The sequence below is a fragment of the Crocuta crocuta genome, unplaced genomic scaffold (assembly GCF_008692635.1).
Source record: "Crocuta crocuta isolate KB4526 unplaced genomic scaffold, BGI_CrCroc_1.0 scaffold99, whole genome shotgun sequence".
In the NCBI taxonomy this organism is placed as follows: Eukaryota; Metazoa; Chordata; class Mammalia; order Carnivora; family Hyaenidae; genus Crocuta; species Crocuta crocuta.
Window position 1 is genome coordinate 778,871 of NW_027551560.1, and position 20,814 is coordinate 799,684.

At 36.7% G+C, this 20,814-nt stretch overlaps 1 long non-coding RNA gene across 2 annotated transcripts in view; it reads right to left on the minus strand.

Moving 5' to 3' along the window:
• Positions 1-20,814, minus strand: part of LOC144219548 (uncharacterized) — a 78,510-nt gene that overhangs the window by 34,553 nt on the left and 23,143 nt on the right. The window lies entirely within an intron of this gene.

The window sequence follows — 20,814 nt, forward strand, 5'->3', positions numbered from 1 at the left end:
CCACTATCCATCATAACCATAAGTGCAAAAATCCTCAACAAAGTTTTAGCAAATAGAATTCAGCAATTTATGCCAAAGATAGTACTTCACGACTCAGGGGGTTTTATCCCATGAATACAAGGTTATTTAAACATCGAGATATCAAGGGCACCTGGTTGGCTGAGTTGGTTGAGCATCTGATTCTTGATTTCAGCTCAGGCCATGATCTAACAGTGCACGGATTAGGCCCCACATCAGGCTCTAGGCTCACAGTGTGGAGTCTGCTTGGGATCTTTCTCTCTCCTTCTGTCCCCCCCCAACATAAACATTAAAAATTTTTTAATTTAAAAAAATTCAGAAATCAATCAGTGATGATCACCATACAGAACATAGAACAAAGGAGAATAATCAAATGAGCATTTCAGGACTTTCAGAAAAAGCAATGGACAAATTAAAAAACCAATTTATAATAAAATCTCAGCAATCCAGAAATAAAAGGGAAATTTCTTAATAAAGGACATACATAAAAAAAAACTTACAGCTAATCATAGTGATCAGATATTGAGCACTTAAGAGCACAAATAAGGCAAGAATACCCACTCTTGGGGTTTCTATTCAATATAGTACTAGAGGTCCAGACAGTGCAATGAGACAAGAAAAAGAAATACAAATCTTAAATAATGAAAAGAAGTAAAACTATTTGTATTTTCAGAGGATGTATTCATCTTATTGAAAATACCAGGGAATTAACAAAAAAATTTTACTATAATAAGTGAAAATAGCAAGATCAATATATGAAAATCAGTGATAAATTGCATATCATCAAAATTCAAGACTACTTAGCTTGAAGAGAAACTGAGAAAATAAAAAGTCATGCCATATCCAGTTGAATAAAATATTCACAAAACGTATATGCATATAATATAAAACAAATAACCAAATAAAATATACAGAGACTTCTACAGATACTTCACAAAAGAAGATACAACATGGATAATAAGCACATCAAATGATGCACAATCATTAGTCCTCATGGAAATGCATATTAGAACCAAAAGTGAGATACTATTCACATCCCCTAGAGTGACCAAAATTAAAAGCATGAAAATTCTAAGGGTTGACAAGCATATGGAGCAAACTGAACTCTCATATGTTCCTGGTGGGATTATAAAATGGTACAATTATTTTGGAACGGAGTTTGGAAGTTTTTATGAAGTTAAAATGCACTATCACATGATTTGGCAGTTCTACTCCCTAGGTGTTTACTCAAGAAAATTGAAAGCATATGCCTACAAAAGAAAAAGAAAAGTTCAAGAATGTTCATCAACAGCTTTGTTTATAGAAAATCCCCAAACTAAGAATAATCCGAATGTACATTAACAGGGGGATGAATAAAAACACAGAATGATCATACATTGGCATTGTATTCAACAGTAAAAAGAAATGATTACTGTTACAAGCAGAAAAATGGATGATTTTCTATAACATATATTGATCATGTCATGGGTAGTGTGGTGGTAATTTAGGTATATACATGTGTCAAAACTCATCAAACTATTCACTTGAATATATATGTATATAAATTATAGCTCAATAAAGTTCATTTAAAAAATAATCACTCCCTTACTAAACATCACAGAAAGCATGATGGAGAGAAACTTTACAAAGACTGTGGCAAAGCCTTTACTCATTACTCAGAACTTACTCAACATCACAAAATTCATACTAGAGAGAAACCATTCAAATGTCAAGAAAGCAGCAAAGCCTTTAACTGGTATTCAAAACTTACTCATTAATCCAAAATGCACACTGACAAACATAGTGAGAAAAGACCTTTGTTCTAAATATATACTTTAGAAACTACCACAGCATGCATAAAGGAAAGTAACTTTGAAGATGTAAAAATATAGAGAAGTATTTAATTGAAAATCAAATGTAAATAAATATCAAAGAATTCACAGTAGAAATCATATCTCTTTTCAGACATTATTTTTATCAGAGTATTTATTATAGGGAATAATGCAATATTAAACACTGACTGTATTTGTTACTATACTTCAAAAGATTAAGGGGATAGATTTTTGGACAGGTATAATTAATTTTAACATATGCTTTTTTACATTGCCCCTTTTTGAGATTTGTGGTTAGCAAATGTTTTTTTGTGATTAGCCAATATTAATATATTTCTACTCTCAAATCATTTCATGTAATTCATTTATTCCTAGCGGGTATGTGAAATCATGTGGTTGACTATTGCTGCATCAAAGATATGAGATGCCCTTCTTTGTTAGGTAAGAATCATGGATATCCAATTTTTCATGGAAGGCCAAGGAAAAGATAATATACAATATATGGAAAAAAGATTTAAATGGAGATGCAATTTGGGGTTGACTGATATAAGTTACCATGAAGTAGATGTCCAGAGCATCATTCTTCTACATTTAGTAAGACTAAGGAAGACTCTGAATTTTATAAATAAAATGTCTTACCAATTTGTCTTTAAAGACAAACGTGTGGCAGTCCAGTAAAATACTGATGTAACTCCATAACAGCAATAGTTAGAATTAGAGAATATTAGTTGATGTGGTTGAAATAAAGAAATCTTCACAGATATCAGAGATAGCTAGCTCCTTCCTAAATCGGCATATAACTGTACACCTACAATTGTTAATGGTAGGAAAGCTCAAGGGACACCATTTTAGAAAGGCTCTCCGCTATTTTTCTTCTAGGCCCCATTTACTTGTGTTCTGTATTTTTGCCTCTGAACAAGCCAAAGAAACTATGTTCCCACCTCAAGGGAGAAGCAAGAAAGTTAATCATTCTCTGACTTTTGTTCTACACCCCAAACACCTGATAAAACCTAAGAAGAGCCGGATCCCAAACATGTTCCAGGACATTAGCTTCAAACAAACCTCGACTGATGCTGGCATCAATACCCCTACATTCAGCTATTATGAAATAACACCTATTGTTCACCTGACACTTGTATTTGCTTGGGCCCTAACAGGGATGCCTGAAAGAACACATGCCCTAGACCCTTTCCCAATCAATATTAAATACTAACCCCCAGCCCCAAACAACAAGACTCATTCTCCTTTCCTTTCTGAGTCTCCCACTCTGTCTGCTATTTCTTTGGCACTCATCCTATTCAATAAACTCTGCTTTCACTTTCTCCAGCTCACATTTGATATTTATCCTGAGTGAAGCCAAGGACCCTCTTGGTTAGTCCTGTGGGACCCTCCCCTGGGTTCTCGGACTCAGTCTGCCTGTATCACCTCAGGCCTGAAAATTATATCTCATATCATTATATCAGCACAAGAATGCTTCTTGTATGTTTGTATTCTGTACCTTGAGCAAGTATTATATGGTGAATTTGAAATGCATAACTTTGTCTATGCGTGAACTTAATATATTTTAATTAATAAAACGTAAAGATTCCGAATGTGTTAAAAATAAAATTTAAGGGGTATCTGGATGGCTGACTCAGATGAGCATCCAACTCTTGATTTCAGCTCAGGTCATGATCTCCTGACTCGTGAGTTCAAGCCCCACATCGGATTCTACACTGACAGCGTGGAAGCTGCTTGGGGTTCTCTCTCCCTCCCTTTCTGCCTCTCTCTCTCAAAAATAAACTTTAAATGAAATAAAATAAAATTTTAAAATTTAAAAAGAATTATTCTGTTCAAAACAGTCAAAGGGCAAGAATAGAAGGAGAAATCTCATGAGGTACATACTGTAAGATGTAACTTAGTTTACCTTTTTATTTAGGGGAAAGAAAATGTTCCTGTTACTCCAATAATGACTCTCCAGTCCCAGATAAGGACTGATGAGAACAAGGACCATTTCCATCAACTCAATTCAGCCGTAAGTAGAACAAGTGTTTTTAATTTAAAGAAGGAAGCAGACATTAATGGGTAACAGAACCCAGTCTTCTTCCAGTGGGCACCTGAGTGGAAGCATGGAAGAAACAAATACTACTCAGAACATTAATATAACCCACTGGTTTCATGGAAATAGAATGCTATTTCCTTCCTAAGAATTATGAGGCTGTACAGATATATTTCCTTTTTCAATATGAGTTTAGACTGAATTGTCCTAGAGAATGAATATTTGTTCTTAGGAGAGGTGTGAACATGATGCATTTAATTTTAAAGAAATATCTATTCTTGGGGCGCCTGGGTGGCTCAGTTGGTTAAGTGTCCGACTTCGGCTCAGGTCAATGGTCTCACAGTTCGTGGGTTTGAGCCCCGTGTCGGGCTCTGTGCTGACAGCCAGCTCAGAGCCTGGAGCCTGTTTTGGATTCTGTGTCTCCCTCTCTCTCTGACCCTTCCCTGTTCACGCTGTCTCTCTCTCTCTCTCAGAGATAAATAAAACATTTAAAAATTTAAAAAAAATCTATTCTTGCATCTCAAGCTGGAGGACCCCTGGATCCCTGGGGGAACTTCTAATCTGTGGACACTTGCAGTGCTGCATCCACTATTTACTACTTCTACTCATCCCCTCTTTCATGGGTAGTTAGTTATAAGCACCATTGATCTCGTCTCCCAAAGTCCAGACCAAATAGCCTAGAGTTAAATCTAGGTTATTTGAATAGAGAATAAGAAATATTTCCAAGTATTTAGTGTCCTGTGGGTTTTGGCATGAGGACCCCAAGAAGGGATGTTAAGATTGTCAGGAGACAAGAAGAAAATTCTTTAAAGAAAAAGGCAAAAACCTTGGATCAGAGGAGCAGGTTAACAAATGGCTTGATCCCTTAAGAAGCTCCCTTTAGACTCCCTGGTAAGGCATATTTAACAAAGAACTTTAAACTTGACCCCCTTGCATTGTTAAGCCCCATTGCAAATTGCTGCAAACCTTCAATGAGTAACCATGTAAATGCCTGCAAAGCCTGATGAAGTGATCTTGGGGAAGCTGAAAGCAAAAGTCGTAAAGGAGAACTCTGCGCTTTCTGAACTTCACGTGGCCCTGACGGGAGCTTAGCCTAGGTCTGATGGAGTGTATTGTATCACCACCAGTTTGGTGAGCCTGGAAAGAAGAATGAATAAATGGGGAGGAGAAGCAGCACAGAAGCAAAGTGCCAGAGTATTAAGAAGACAAAGAGGGAAGAAAACATTTTTAGGCAATAAAAACAAAAGTGACAAATATTTATTGTGTACTAACTACAATTCACCTGGTAATGCACCAAGGCCTGAGGGCAGAAGGACTCTTGTACTTTCAAAATCACCTTGGGAACTGGCGTTACTGTTTTGCCAATAAGAAACCTGATGTTCAAATGGTTCTAATAAATTCCAGAAGCTATGTAACTAGTCAATGGTTGCACAGAGTCAGAATTAAAATTCAAGTCTGTGTGACTTGGAAACAATAATTAGAACAAAAAGAGAAAGCCACAGAATGGAAAAGGGAAACGCAAAACCACATTGAGGAAAGAAGGTGGAGAGTTGCTGTGATATTAGCACAGAACTGCACGGAAACTTCGGAGAGGGGTAGCTGCTCCTTCCCGGACAGTGTAAATAGCGATCTAGCTGGTATTCACAACTCTTCACTGAGACCCTTTGCTCTTCAATCTTCAGACTAGCTGGAGCTTTTTACCCCTAGGTTCTTAAAATATGGCCTCAGACTGACAGCATAGGCATCATCCTCATCTGGAGGATGTGTATTAGAAATGCACATTCTTGGGCCCACTCCAGGTCAGAAGCCCCAGGGAAAGAATTCAGTAAATGAATTTTAAAATTCAATTTTGATTTTTTTTTTTTTTTTCTTTACATAAAGCACCACAGACTCATTATCTCACAGTTCTGTAGGTTAGCAGTCCAACACAAGGTCTCACTTGGCTAAAATCAAGGTGTCAGCAGAGCTGAGTTCCTTTTTCGGGACTCCAGAGAAGGATCCATTTCCCTGCTTTTTTCAGCTTCTAGAAACCACCTGCTCACTTTCACACACGGCCCCTCCTGCACTTTCAGAGCCAGTAGCAGTGGGTTAGAACCTCCTCACGTGGCATCACTCTGACCTCCTCTCTTCCACTTTTAAGGCCCCTTGTGATTATACTGGGCTCACCCAGATAACCCAGGATAATCCCCCTATTTTAAAGTCAACTGATTAGCAACCTTAATTCCATCTGCAGCTTTAATTCTGCTTTGCCCTGCCCATTCACAGGTTCCAGGGGGTAAGATAGGGACATCTTTGGCAACTATGTTTAACACCCCGTGCAGGTGCTGATTACCACACTGAAGTTTGACAGCCAGTACTGTAGGCCTCTGCATTTGACAAGGGCTTGGTCTCCAGGCTCCCCCCCTCACATTATTATAGCACCCGGTCCCAGAATCTGAAAGAATTAGGCCACAGCTAAAAGACCCATGTACAAATGATAATTTCATCAGGGTGAAATCACAACCACCAGAGACTGGAATGAACTTTTCCAAGCTACTGAAGCTTGTCACCTTCAGAAATATCATCATTAAGGACCTGGATGGAATTCAAGAGCTAATATAATTTACTAAGAATCTATTACACAAGCCAGGCCTGTGGAGTTGTTCTGCCACATGAGCATTTTTCACTTTAATGATTAGGCTGAGAAGAAAAGAAACGAGCATGGCTACCCAGATAGGCTAGCTGAGCAGTCTCTCCTCAGATGCTTCTCCTGTGCTGTGACAAATGCCTAACACCTAAAAATAATGGAAGAACGAAAACTGCAGAAAAGAACAATACTGTTCATTGTGATCACAATGAAAGATATCACAAGTATAGAAAATGGACTAAATTATTGTTAACAACCACTGACGTCATTTGGAATGCCAAGTACAACTAGTTGTTAACTGCTTCTCGTTGGCCAGGCCCTATTTCGGGACTCCTATTGTACGGGCGATCTGTGTTCCTCAGTATAGCCACTGCTCACATTCACTCTATCACACACAGCTATAGGTTTTCATTTGTGCATAATGGTACATTCAGTTTATTCAGCAGTATACTGAATGCCCACTTTGTCGGTTCATTCATTTGTTCATTTAGTCACTCATTTTTCTACTAGGAGTTAAATTTGCTACATCGGTGTTAAATGAGGTTATGAGGATACATTGGAAATAAAGACAATTAATTAATAGTAAATAAATAAGCTACATTTATTCCCCTAACTTTAGCAATAACAGAATTTAGAAATGTGAGTAGCATATTGAGGTCACTGATAATACTCTTAGTGAAAATGTTTTTGACAAAAATGCCATGCACATTTCCTCAATAAGATTTTTCTATTAAATTCTTTTGTACTTTCTCCAAACTTGAACCTGACCCTATGTTCACCTTGATATTTAGTTGATGGTAAGTGTCTTTTTTTCTTCTTTTCTTTCTTTTTTAATATGCAGTATTCATAAGAATGTGTTGTAAGAGTTAGATGTGGGCAAAAAGGTTAGTAGAGCCAAATTAAACGAAATTACAGTAAGTAACAAAAGAGGAAATATTTCATTAAAATGATACATTCTTATTATGTATTATCGTGTATTTAATACAGGACTTGCTATACATCACAAGTGTATTATTGCTATGCATATTTACGGTAGGAATATAATGAAAATAATATTTCATTCTGTAATAGTAAAGTGATTTTATGGGCAAAATTTGAATGGAAAGCAGTAAAATCAAAAAGTAAACCTGATATTCTCTGAGATAAGATTAGGCCGGGAGGGTAGGTTGCAGGGGAGCGTGCTTGAAAGAGGTGAGGAAGGGAATAGATAAGAGGGAGAGAAAATCAAGGATTCCAATTTCTTGGCAGTAGATCTGAGTTTTTGAGGGCTGAAGTCAGCCAGAGGCTTTGTGTTGTAGTGAAACAATGTTTACTTCAGTGGAAGAAGAAACAATGAAATGCCATAGTCAGGACATTCACCACTTTCTTAGATGGAAGGGGGCGTGGCAGATAGAAAATGTGCTAAAATAAAACAAGGATGTGGTAACTGCTTCAAGAGAATAAGTATGGCAGCCAGAAACTCCAGACCAAATGAATAAATTCACCCTAAACAAAGCATCTAAGCAAAGCCCATTCTCCTTCTCAAGCTCAGAGGGTTTCTTTTTCTCTGGGTACATTGCAATGGCCTGGAAAGTCTGTTTCTCTGCAGGGCTACTTACAGATTTCTCCTTACTCATGAGTTGAAGCAGAAGGGTATGCTTAAAGAAACCATGATACAAACATGTTAAGGTATTTAGGGATTGTGGGACATGTGTGAGGCAGACATAAACACATATGATGTTTACACATCCCAACCAAAATCAAGCAGCATGAGAATCCCACTTTAAGGCAGGGAAGGTATATTACCTTCATTTGTTCACTTTAAACGACTGGAATATAACTCATTCTGAAGTAGCTATGAAGAAGGAAGGAGGATAAATTAACCTTTCGGCGCCATACCTGGTCTGCGATTTCCCAATGTGTTAATGAATTTTCTGAGATGGGAGCGTCAGACCTGCTGGCAGTACATTAATCTGAGGGAACGTGAAGCAATACATCCTCCAAACTCTAAGGTGGTGAACCAATTTAGAAAATGTTAAATCAAATCCAAGCATTCCCCAAAGACAATACCAACCCACAAAGCCCAAAGACACCTGGAAAAGGCACTCTAGCACAACGTACTCAGTTTGCTGCTGAGTTTCTAGCCTCCTTTCTTTATCTGTAGCCAGAAAATAAGGTATGGTCCTGCACTCCTCTGAAATTCCTTTCAGAGCACAGACACTTGGCAGGGGATCTATGAAAATAACAACAAGCTATTTCTCAAATGCAATCACCTACTCTGTTCAATACTCCTGCAGAGGAACAGATTTTTGAAATGATGGGACTGGAAACAGATAAATATATGCTTAAAAATAATGATTTTGTCATTAGGAGTAACATACCGAAGGTGAGAATCTCCTGGGAAGTAGGCATTTTAAAAATAATTTAAGGGGATTTTTTTTACTGGTAGAGTTCAAAACCGTTTTTAAGATGGGTTGGTGGGGCACCAATGTTTAATAAACATTAAAAAAAGATGGGTTGGTAAAAATGATCAGCAAATGAGGAGGCGGAAGAGGAAAATATATAGACATGTCATTCTCAAAAGGTTTTTCTAAATTTAAATACCTGAAGCCAAATTTAGTGTGATAAGACTAAAGCCTCAGTCAGGTTACTCCAAATGGTGACACTGCTCCAAAGTCTCACTGCCTGGGGATGGGGAAGGGGAGGGCAGTTTCTTTTTGTCACTCTATTCCTAAAAGTAAGCAGTATGGCTGGCACAGAGTGGGTGCTTGATAAATGTTCAGACTGACCCCATATGACAACCAACCATCATACTATGAAAAGATCCAGGGGTATCCATGTGGTGGGGTCACATCCCTCAATTTTGATCTTGGTGTTTCTTCGGGTTTCCTGCCCCACTTTGCTCTAACTCTTATATCCAGAGGGCTTGGCTTTCTCAGAAGCCCCCATGGACTGGCAAAAATTACCTGATATGTGAGCAGCAGCAGACGGTAAGGCTGCAGCTTTAATTTCAGGACAGTCTGTCAAGTTACTTTCCAAAAAAGTCCACAGCAATTCATATTCCACCAGAAGTTTATGAGAAAACACTTCTCCCTGCTTTCCTACCTAAAATTATTATTCTCATTTGTTTTAATTTTTGACAGCCCGATAGGTATAAAGTGAAAGTAAATGGCTATTTTAATTTATATTTTACTCAGTGGTAGTGAACATGAGCATATTTTCATATATTTATTGACCGTTTGTATTTGTTCATCTGTGAATTACTTATTCATTTTTAATCTATTTTCCATTACATTGTTTGTCTCTTTTGTTTGCTTTGATCAATTTGTAAAAGCCCATTGCACATGATAGATATTAGCTCTGTTACATATGTTGCAAATTACTTCTCATCTATAATTTGTCTGTTAATTTTGCTTATGTTATCTTTTGTGTGTCTACTGTGGTTAATTTAAGCAGAAAAGATGTTAATAAAATATGTTAGCTATGTCATATATTTGTGAGGATTGATGGAGAAACAGATTCAAGGCTAAGATATCCAACCCATGCTCAGAACATGCAAGGAATGTTATCCAACCCATGCTCCAGAGCTGGCCCAGTGAATTACTACACCCAACACACGTGCCAGCAACTAGCTTCACTACAACTACAGTTGCTGCCATTGCCATGATCAGGGAACAAGCCTCTTTTCTGCAGGACATAATAAGAAAGCACATCATCCTGACCACAGTTGGCAGCTCTCTCAAGATCTGATGGTCACTGAAACAGAAGGATTCTCCTCAAAGGAAATTCTGGGAAGAAATGACAGCTAGAGAACTGCTCAAAATAGATATAAACAATATAACTGAGCAAGAATTCAGGATAATAGTCATAAGATTAATAGCTGGGCTTGAAAAAAGCATAGAAGACAGCAGAGAATCTACTGCTGCAGAGATCAAGGAACTAAGAAATAGTCACAACAAATTAAGAAATGCGGTATATGAGGTACAAAATAAACTAGATGCAGTAACAGCAAGGGTGGAAGAGGCAGAGGGGGGATTAAGTGAAATAGAAGATAAAATTATAGAAAATGATGAAGCCAAGAAAAAGAGAGATAAGAAAATACTAGACCACCTGGGGAGAATTAGAGGACTAAGTGATGAAATGAAACGTAATAATATCTTTATCATAGGAGTTCTAGAAGAAGAGAGAATAGGGCAAAGGGTTTACTTGAACAAATTATAGCTGAGAACTTCTCTAATCTGGGGAAGGAAACAGACTTCCAAATCCAGGAGGCACAGAGAACTCCCTTCAGAATTAATAGGAATAGGTCTTCTCCAAGGCATTTCATAGTGAAACTGGCAAAATACAAAAATAAAGAGAGAATTCTGAAAGCAGCTAGGGACATACAGGCTTTAATCTACAATGGTAGACCCATAAGGATAGTAGCAGAACTGTCCACTGAAACTTGGCAGACCAGAAAGGAGTAGCAGAAAATATTCAATGTGCTGAATAAGAAAAATATGTAGCCAAGAATCCTTTATCCAGCAAGGCTATCATTCAGAATAGAAGGAGAAATAAAGGCTTTCCCAGACAAATAAAAACTGAGAGAGTTCATGACCACTAAACCAGCCGTACAAGGGATCCTAAGGGGGATTCTGTGAGTGGAACACTGCAAAGACTACCAGCAACCAGAGACATCACCATAAGCATGAAACCTACAGATAACACAATGACACTAAATTCATATCTTTCAATAATGACTCCTAATGTAAATGGACTAAATTAAATGTCCCAATCAAAAAGCATAGGGTATCAGAATGGATTAAATAAATAAATAAGTAAATAAATAAATAAATAACAAGATCCATCCATATGCTGTCTACAAGAGACCCATTTTAGACATGAGGGGATGGAGAACCAGTTATCATGCTACTAGAAGTCAAAAGAAAGCTAGAGTAGCCATATTTACATCAGACAAACTGGATTTTAAACTAAAGGCTGTAACAATATGTCAGACACTTTTGAAAGACTTTTGCATTTCTGTCTTTTTACAATTACTGTTTGTCTTATGTGAAAAGAATGTTCATCACTAGAGAATCTTAAACAAGTCTGCTGGAAAATAAATAAATAAATACGTAAATACATAAAAAAGGACTGTAATAAGAGATGAAGAAGGGCATTATATCAAAATTATGGGGTCTCTCCAACAACAATGATAAATGCTTATGCTCCCAACTTGGCGGCACACAAATACATAAATCAATGACAAACATAAGCAATCTTATTGATAGGAATACTATAATTGCAGGTAACTTTAATACTTCACTTACAGAAATGGACAGACTATCTATGCAGAAAATCAATAAAGAAACAATGTCCCTGAATGATATACTGGACCAGATGGACTTGACAGATATATTCAGAACTTTTCATCCAAAAGCAGCAGATACACATTCTTCTCAAGTGCACATGGAACATTCTCCAAGATAGATCACATACTGAGTCACAATACAGCCCTCAATAAATATAAAAGAACTGAGATCATACCATGCATATTTTCTGATCACAATGCTATGAAACTTGAAATCAACCACAAGAAAAAATCTGGAATGCCTCCAAATGCATGGAGGTTAAAGAACACCCTACTGAAGAATAAATGGGTCTACCAGGCAATTAAAGAAGAAATTTAAAAACATATGGAAGCAAATGAAAATGAAAACATGACAGTCCATACCCTTAGGAATGCAGTAAAGGCAGTCCTAAGAGGAAAATACATAGTAATCCAGGCCTATTTCAAGAAACAAGAAATTCAAAATTCAAAATCTAACAGCACACCTAAAGGAACTAGAAGCAGAACAGCAAAGAAACCCTGAATCCAGCAGAAGAATAGAAATAATAAAGTTAAGAGTAGAAATAAACAATATGGAATAAAAAAAAAACAGTAGAACCAATCAATGAATCTAAGAGCTGATTTTTTGAAAAAATAAACAAAATTGATAAACCCCTAGCCAGACTTCTCAAAAAGAGAAAGGACCCAAGTAAATAAAATCACAAGTGAAAGAGAATAGACCACAAACAATATCACAGAAATACACATAATTATAAGCAAATATTATGTAAAATTATATACCAACAAACTGGACAACCTGGAGAAAATGGACAAACTCCCAGACACCCACACACTACCAAAACTCAAATGGGAAGAAACAGAAAATTTGAACAGAGCCATAACTAGCAAATAAATTGAATTAGTTATCAAAAATCTCCCAACGAGTAAGAGTCCTGGGCCAGATGGCTTCCCAGAGGAATTCTACTTGACACTTAAAGCAGAGTTGATAGGGGCTCATGGGTGGCTCAGTTGGTTAAGCGTCCGACTTCAGCTCAGGTCATGATCTCACAGTCTGTGGGTTCGAGCCCTGTATCGAGTTCTGTGCTGACAGCTCAGAGCCTGGAACCTGTTTCAGATTCTGTGTCTCCCTCTCTCTCTGCCCCTCCCCAGCTCGTGCTCTGTCTCCCTCTGTCTCAAAAATAAATAAATGTTAAAAAAATTAAAAATAAAGTAGAGTTAATATCTATACGTCTCAAGCTGTTCCAAAAATAGAAATGGAAAGAAAGCTTCAGGACTCATTCTATGAAGCCAGCATTACCTTGATTCCAAAATCAGACAGATACCCCACTAAAAACAAAAAGAACTACAGGCCAATATCCCTGATGAACATGGATGCAAGAATTCCCACTAAGACACCAGCAAAGCGAATTCAACAATATATTAAAATAATTATTCACCATGATCAAGTGGAATTCATTCCTGGGCTGCGGGCCTGGTTCAATATTTGCAAATCAATCAATGTGATACATCACACTAACTAAAGAATCATATGATCCTGTCAATAGATGCATAAAATGCATTTGACAAAATACAGCATCCTTTCTTAATAAAAACCCTCAAGAAAGTCAGGATAGAAGGAACATACCTAAACATCATAAAAGCCATATATGAAAATTCCACAGCTAACATCATCCTCAATGGGGAAAAACTGAAAGCTTTCCCCCTGAGATCAGGAACACGACAGGGATGTCCACTCTCACCACTGTTGTTTAACATAGTGCTGGAAGCCCTAGCATCAGCAATCAGACAACAAAATGAAATAAAATGCATCCAAACTTGCAAAGGAGAAGTCAGACTTTCACGTTTTGCAAATGACATGAATCCTACATGGAAAACCTGAAAGACTCCACCAAAAAGCTGCTAGAACTGATACATGGATTCAGCAAAGTCGCAGGATACAAAATCAATGTACAGAAATCAGTTGTATTTCTTTTTTTTTAATTTTTTAATGTTTATTTATCTTTCAGAGAGAGAGAGAGAGCAAGTGGGAGAGGGGCAGAGAGAGAGGGACACAGAATCCAAAGCAGGCTCCAGGCTCTGAGCTGTCAGCACAGAGTCCAACACTGGGGCTTGAACTCACGAACTGTTAAGATCATAACCTGAGCCAAAGTTGGACGCTTAACCGATTGAACCACCCAGACACCCCAGAAATCAGTTGCATTTCTAAACACCAATAATGAAGCAACAGAAGGAGAAATCAAAAAATCGATCTCATTTACAATTGCACCAAGAACTATAAAATACCTAGGAATGAACCTAACCAAAGATGGAAAAGATCTATATGCTGCAAACTATAGAAAACTTATGAAGGACACGGTAATTAAATGGGTAATTCCAATATATTCTGCCAAATTGGCCTCTATCATGGTTGGATCAATTTACGTTTCTACCAGTAATGAATGTATGTTTCACCCACTGCCTCACCAACATCTTGTGTTATCAAATTTTTAGATTTTTGCCAATACTACAGGGAAAGCAGCTCTATTTTTTATTTCTATTTCTTTTTCATTGAATGAGATTGAGCATCATTGCAGATGTGTAAGAGCCGTTTGAACATTGTCTTCTGTGAACTTTCCATTCTCCTTCTTTGCACGTTTTTCTTTTGGCTTGTGGATCTTTTTCTTACCAATTTCTAGAAACCCTTTCTATATTTGGGAAATTAGCCACTTGTCAGTGATGTGATTTGTAAATACTTTTGGTTTGTTATTTGTATTTTGATATACAGCATTTTTGCCATTCAGTTAAAAAACAGGAAAAAGACATAATATTGTGTTTTGAGTTTTATACAGTCCTATTTACAAATCTTTACATCTTTTTAATTTTGTGTCAGGTAGGAAGGACTTACCCACTCTAAGTTTAAATAGAATTCTCCCACCCTTTATTTCTATTATTATGGGTTTCACTTTTGATACTTTATCGACTCTGCCTTTTTCATGCTGCATATTATGAAATATACTAGGAGGCTCACCTATTCCAATACTATTTCCTTTATAGTTCAACTTCTCTACACTGATTTGAGATAAAAGTTTTATCATATATAAGGAGTCCATTTCTTGATTTCTATTTGATAATATTGGTCTGCCTAACTGTTTGTTTTCCAGTATCATAATGTTTTTAATACCTGAGACAATGTGGTCTATTTTATATGTGACAGCACCCATTCCCCTTCTTGATTTCCTTATAGTTCTTGGTTGTTCTTGTTTCTCTTTATTAAATTTAAAAACCAGCTTGTCTATTGCTGATATCTGAATATGGGTATTTCCATTTGTGTTATGATAAAATTAAATCAAGGAGAATTAAGGTTTTGGGGGGGGCACCTGGGTGACTCAGTCGGTTAAAAGTCCAACTCTTGGTTTCAGCTCAGGTCATGATCTCACAGGCTCGTGACACCAGGCTCTGTGTTGACAGTGTGGTGTCTGTTTGGGATTCTCTCTCTATGCCCTTCCCCCATGTGTGCACATGCATGTGCGCCTGCGTTCTCTCTCTCTCTGTCTTTCTCAAAATAAATGAATGAACATTAAAAAGAGAGAGAGAGGGAAAAAAGGGAGAATTAATGTTTTTGTTGTTGAGGTTTTATGTCCAAGAACATAAACAGGTTTGTATGCCTATATACCTATTTAAGTTGTGGGAGAGAGGGTACTGCAGGAGTGTTTTACTTCTTATTATTCACAGGAGTGGTTTTTCTTCTTATTGATGGTGGGTATTTATCTTTAAGCTTATTTCTAGGTATTGTTTGGTTAACCTTTTTATTTAAGGCAATTATACATTTACATGCAGTTGTAAGAAATAATACAGGGAGATCCCATTTACCCTTTATCCAGTTTCCCCAGTAGTAACATCTTGCACAACTCTGGCATGGTAGCACAACTAGGATTTTGACATTGCTAAGTAAAGACACAGGACTTTTCCATCTCCACAAGAATCCCTCACAATGACCCTGAATCACCACATCCAATTCCTTCCCACTCTCATTCTCCTCCTGGAAACCACAAATCTGTTCTGTATCCCTATAATTCTGTCATTTTAAGAATGCTTTAAGAATGGAATTATACAGTGCATACCTTTTTGTAATTTACTTTTTTCTTTCACTCAGCATAATTCTCCAGAGATTCATCAAGGTTGCTCCTTGTATTCATAGCTCATACTCCTTTATAGATGAATAGTATTCCATAGTATGATTGTACCACAATTTGTTTAACTGTTCACCTGTCAAAGGGCATCTGGGTTGTTTCCAGTCTGGGGCTACTACAAATAGATATTCTATAAACAGCTTTGTGTATGTTTTTGTGTAAATAGTAAGTTTTCTCATGGAAGCATGGATTAGGAGGCTGCAGGGATCATATGGTAGTTGCATGTTGAGTTCTCTAAGAAACTCAAACTATATTCCAGAGTAGTCATATCATTTTACCCTCCCACCTGCAATGGATAACCAATTTCTCTACATCTTTGCCAGAATTTGTGTTGTCATTGTTTTTGTATTTTAGCCATTCTGATGTATTTCACTGAAAATCTTTTAATATACTCATTTTCCATCTGTATATCCTCTTCAGTAGAATTTTTTATGTCCTTTTCCTATTTTCTAATTTAGTTGTTTGCTTGTTTATTGCTGAGTTCTGAGAGTCCCCTATATATTCTGGATACTAGTCCTTTGTCAGATATGCTGTTTGTAAACATTTCCTCCTGTCTGTAGCTCATTTTGTCCTCCTTTCAACAGAGTGTTTATAGAGCAAAGGATTTAATTTTGAAGCTCAGTTTAGCATTCTTTCCTTTCTTGGATCAAGCCTTTGATGTCAAGTTTAAGAACATTTTACCTAGTCCTAGGCCACAAAGATTTTCTCCTGTCTAATTTTTTTTAACACTTTCTAGTTCCTCATTTTACATTTAAGTCCATGATCCATTCTGAACGAGCTTTAATCTAATATGAGACTGAAATTGAGGTTCATTTTCTTGCCTGAGGGTGACTAGTTGCTCTAACTCCTTTTGTTCAAAAGGCTATCCACTGAATGAACCGGTTTTTCACCTTTGTCAAAAATAAATTGGGACTTGCAATTTCCTCTCCAATATGTAAATAGCTTAGAATTATTACTCCCGTCCCCACCACAAGAAAAAGCTGAACAAACTGAAAATCAACAACTCTCTTAGATCCATCAGACAACAGAGGTCACAGTGCAAAGCACTTTCTCTAAAACTGGAGAGATGGACTAATAGGGAATCACAGTTTACCACAGAAGCTACTGGAGCCAGTGCCAGTAAAAAAACAAAAAAACAAAAACAAAACAAAAAACTCTTAAAATGTGATTGAAGAATGGCTGGAGGCTCATGCAGGTTAGCTAGAAAATTAAACACTCTGAAAGACCAGTCTAGGTGATCCACTTTCGTGAGTTTTGTCTCCAGGAGCCCCACCAGGTCCTCATGGTAAAGACTGGACCAAAAAATTCCCCTCATGCTTCCAGCAGGGGAAAAGGAAAGTAACCATTTTGAAATACACCTGCCGCATTTTCTTTTTCCTTCTGTTTTCTGCCATAAAGGCCAGCCCTCAAGAGAAACTATTCCGCCAAAGCCTAATCTGACCTGCAGAAGGGCAATTAGCCAACTCCAGGACTCTCTGGAATTAAGGGAAAAATAAAACAGCGAAGAAACTTTCCTGTCAAACCTTCTTTAGATCATAGCCCAGGGACTCTGGCCCACTCAAATCACAGAGATTTAGACATAAAATTATAGCATGATTACCCTCTCTAGTACCTTGCCGCCACAGCAACAGAGCTCCAGGAGAGTAAAAGTAATTTACAACTGGGACAGCTACAAGACACAGACCCTATTTAGGAAGGAGTTTCTAGGGAAACCCAAAGACAAAACAAAGATACTAGAAGAAACTGAAGCCTCTGGCACCAGTAACTACAGCAAGCACTAAACACAGCCCTCGTTCTAGCCAGATAAGTATAAAACTTCACATTTAAAGTCTGTTTACCTCAATTCCTATGATATGATACAACACATCTACCTTTCAACAACAAAAATCACTTTAAACATCAGTGGTCTAATTACACCAAATAAAAGACAGAGACTGGCGAAGTGGATTTAAAAACAAGACCCAATTATATGTCATCTATAAGAAACACATAATAACAGAATAATTAAAAGAAAAAGTATAGGAAAATATACACCATAGTAACACAGTCAAAGGGAAGCTGGAATACTTATATTACTTTCAGACAAAGCAGGCTTCAGAACAAGGAAGATTATCAGGGAAAAAGAGTAGAGTTATATAATGATAAAGAGGTCATTCTCCAAGAACACATAACAATTGTTAATGTATATGACACTAACATAGTGCCAAAATACATCAGACAAAAACTGATAGAATTGCAAAGCAAAATAGAAAAGGGAAATTCATAACATTGAATGCAAATATTAGAAAAGGAGAAACATCTAAAATCAATCATCTAAGCTCCCACCCTAGGAAACTAGAGAAAGAAGAAAATTATGAACATAAAGCAAGCCAATGAAAATAATTAATAAAAATAATTTTAAAGTAAAGGAAGGAGAAATACTAGAGGAGAAACCAATGAAAGAGGTATCACAAGAACAATAGAGAAAGTTAAAATAAACAATGTCTTCTTAGAAAAGATTAAAAATTGAATAAAACTATCCAGGGTAAGCAAGAAAAAAAGAGAAATGACACAAACTATTAATACCAGAAATGAAAGAGTTGCCATCACTACATAGCCCATGGACATTAAAGGAGAGCAAAGGAATATTATGAACAACGCTCTGTTCATGCATTTGATAACTTAGATGAAATAGATCAATTCCTTGAAAGACACAATCTACAATATACAGTCTCAATACACCTATATCTATTAAAGAAACAGAATCAGCAATTAATAACCTTTCAAAACAGAAAGTACCAGGTCCACATAGTTGCAGAGGTTGATGCTACCAATAATTTAAGGAGAAAATTATACCAATTCTCTAAAAGCTTCCCCAGAAAATAGAAGAGGGAACAGGTCTATGAGGCAAGCATCACCCTAACACCAAAACCAGATGAAGACATTAAAAGAAAACTATAGACAACTATCTCTCATGAACACAGACACAACATTCCCCAACAAAATACTAATAGAATTCAAATCCAAATATATATACATATATATACATGATTTTTTTTTCGTGTGTCATCTTTCAAGATTTTATCTTGTGTTTAATGCAAATTGAATATGACATGCCTACCATGCATAGTGTAATGTGAGCTTCCCGGTTCTGTGACTTTATTTGCCATTAATTTTGGAAAAATCGCCGTTTTCCTTAATTCGAATATTTCATTGTTGATAAGAATTATTCCTTTTCTAATACTCTTCTTTCTTTGTGTAGATCCAAGATTTTGACTATACCATTTTTCTTCTCTCTGAAGAACTCCTTTTAACATTTCTTTCAAGGACAACCTACTGAACACGCATTTTCTCACTTTTTGTTTATCCGAGAAAGTCAATTTCTCCTTCCCTTTTAAAGGATAATGTCACTGTATACAGTTCTATTTTGGTGATATTTTTTTTCTTTCAACACTTTAAATACTTTATTCCTTTCTCTTTTTGCTTGCATCATTTCTGAAGTCCACTGTAAATTGTTCCTCTCTAGGTAAGATTGTTTTTCAACAACAAAAATTACAAAGCATGCTAAAATACAAGAAAAAATTGCCTATAGGGAACAAAGGAATCATCAGAACCAGACTCAAGTATGGTAGAGATTTTGGAATTACTAGAGTGGAATTTAAAATGACTATGTATAATACACTAAGGGCTCTGTTGGAAAAAAGTGGAAAACATGAAAAGAACAGATAAGTAATGTAAATGGAGAGATAAAAACTCTAGAAAAGAATCAAACAGAAATGCTAGAATCCTGTTGTATTAAGGCCCTGCCTTCATCACCTTATTTAACTTTAATTACCTCCTAAAGGCCCTAATGTCCAAATATGGTTACACCATGGGCTAGAGCTTCAACATATGAATTTAGAGGGAACACAATTCCCTCTAAATAAATAAATAAATAGGTGCAAATTTCTTTTAAGCAATAGTTCTTGAATTACATCTTTTTTGTTGTTGTTGTTTAATTGTTTTCTTCTATTTTTAAAGTTTATTTATTTATTTATTTGGTGGGGTGGGAGGGAGAGGCAGGTAGAGAGAGAGAGAGAGGGAGACAGAGAATCCTAAGCAGGCTCCATGCTGTCAGTGCAGAGCCCAACACAGGGCTTAAACTCACTAACCATGAGATCATGACCTGAGTGAAATCAAGAGTTGGACACTTAACCAACTGAGCCACCCAGACATCCCAATCATTTTCTTCTTAATAATGACACTTAGGTTTGTTTTGAGTCTCTTTGCCTGTCCTCTAGATCTACATATCTTCAAATCCTTTAAAACTCTCTTTAATTTATATTTCAATTAATGTTTCTCAGTTCTTTCTTATATGTATCTTACTATGTTTTCTACAATGCATTCCAGACTGGCCTTTTTCCAGTGTTGTTTTCTTTCACGATCATTTATCTGTTCTTTTCATCTACAAAAAATCTCCCAAACTACACTAACTCACACTTTATTTCCTCTTATTGCCTCATCATCTCTTCCCTGAGTTTCTGCTTTATTATTTGTGGTTTTACTTTAAAGAAGCAACTAGATCATAAGATTTTTATTTCATGCTGAAATACTCACAATTTTCATCTGCCTCAGGGCAACATTTTCCTCTGGAGAATATTGTTTGTCAACAAATCTTACTGTGAACTTCTCCTTATTACTTACAATATCTTCTTATAGATGTTGTGCAAATTAGAACTGTTCTGAGGGCTTCTACGTGGGTTGGGGTCTCTTCTGCCTCTCTCAACTTCATTACTCCTCCAGGATGTGCACACTCTCACTTGCTCTTTCTCTCCATCTTTATCTCTATCCCTGCTTCTATGCCTGACTATAACATTTCTCTCCTC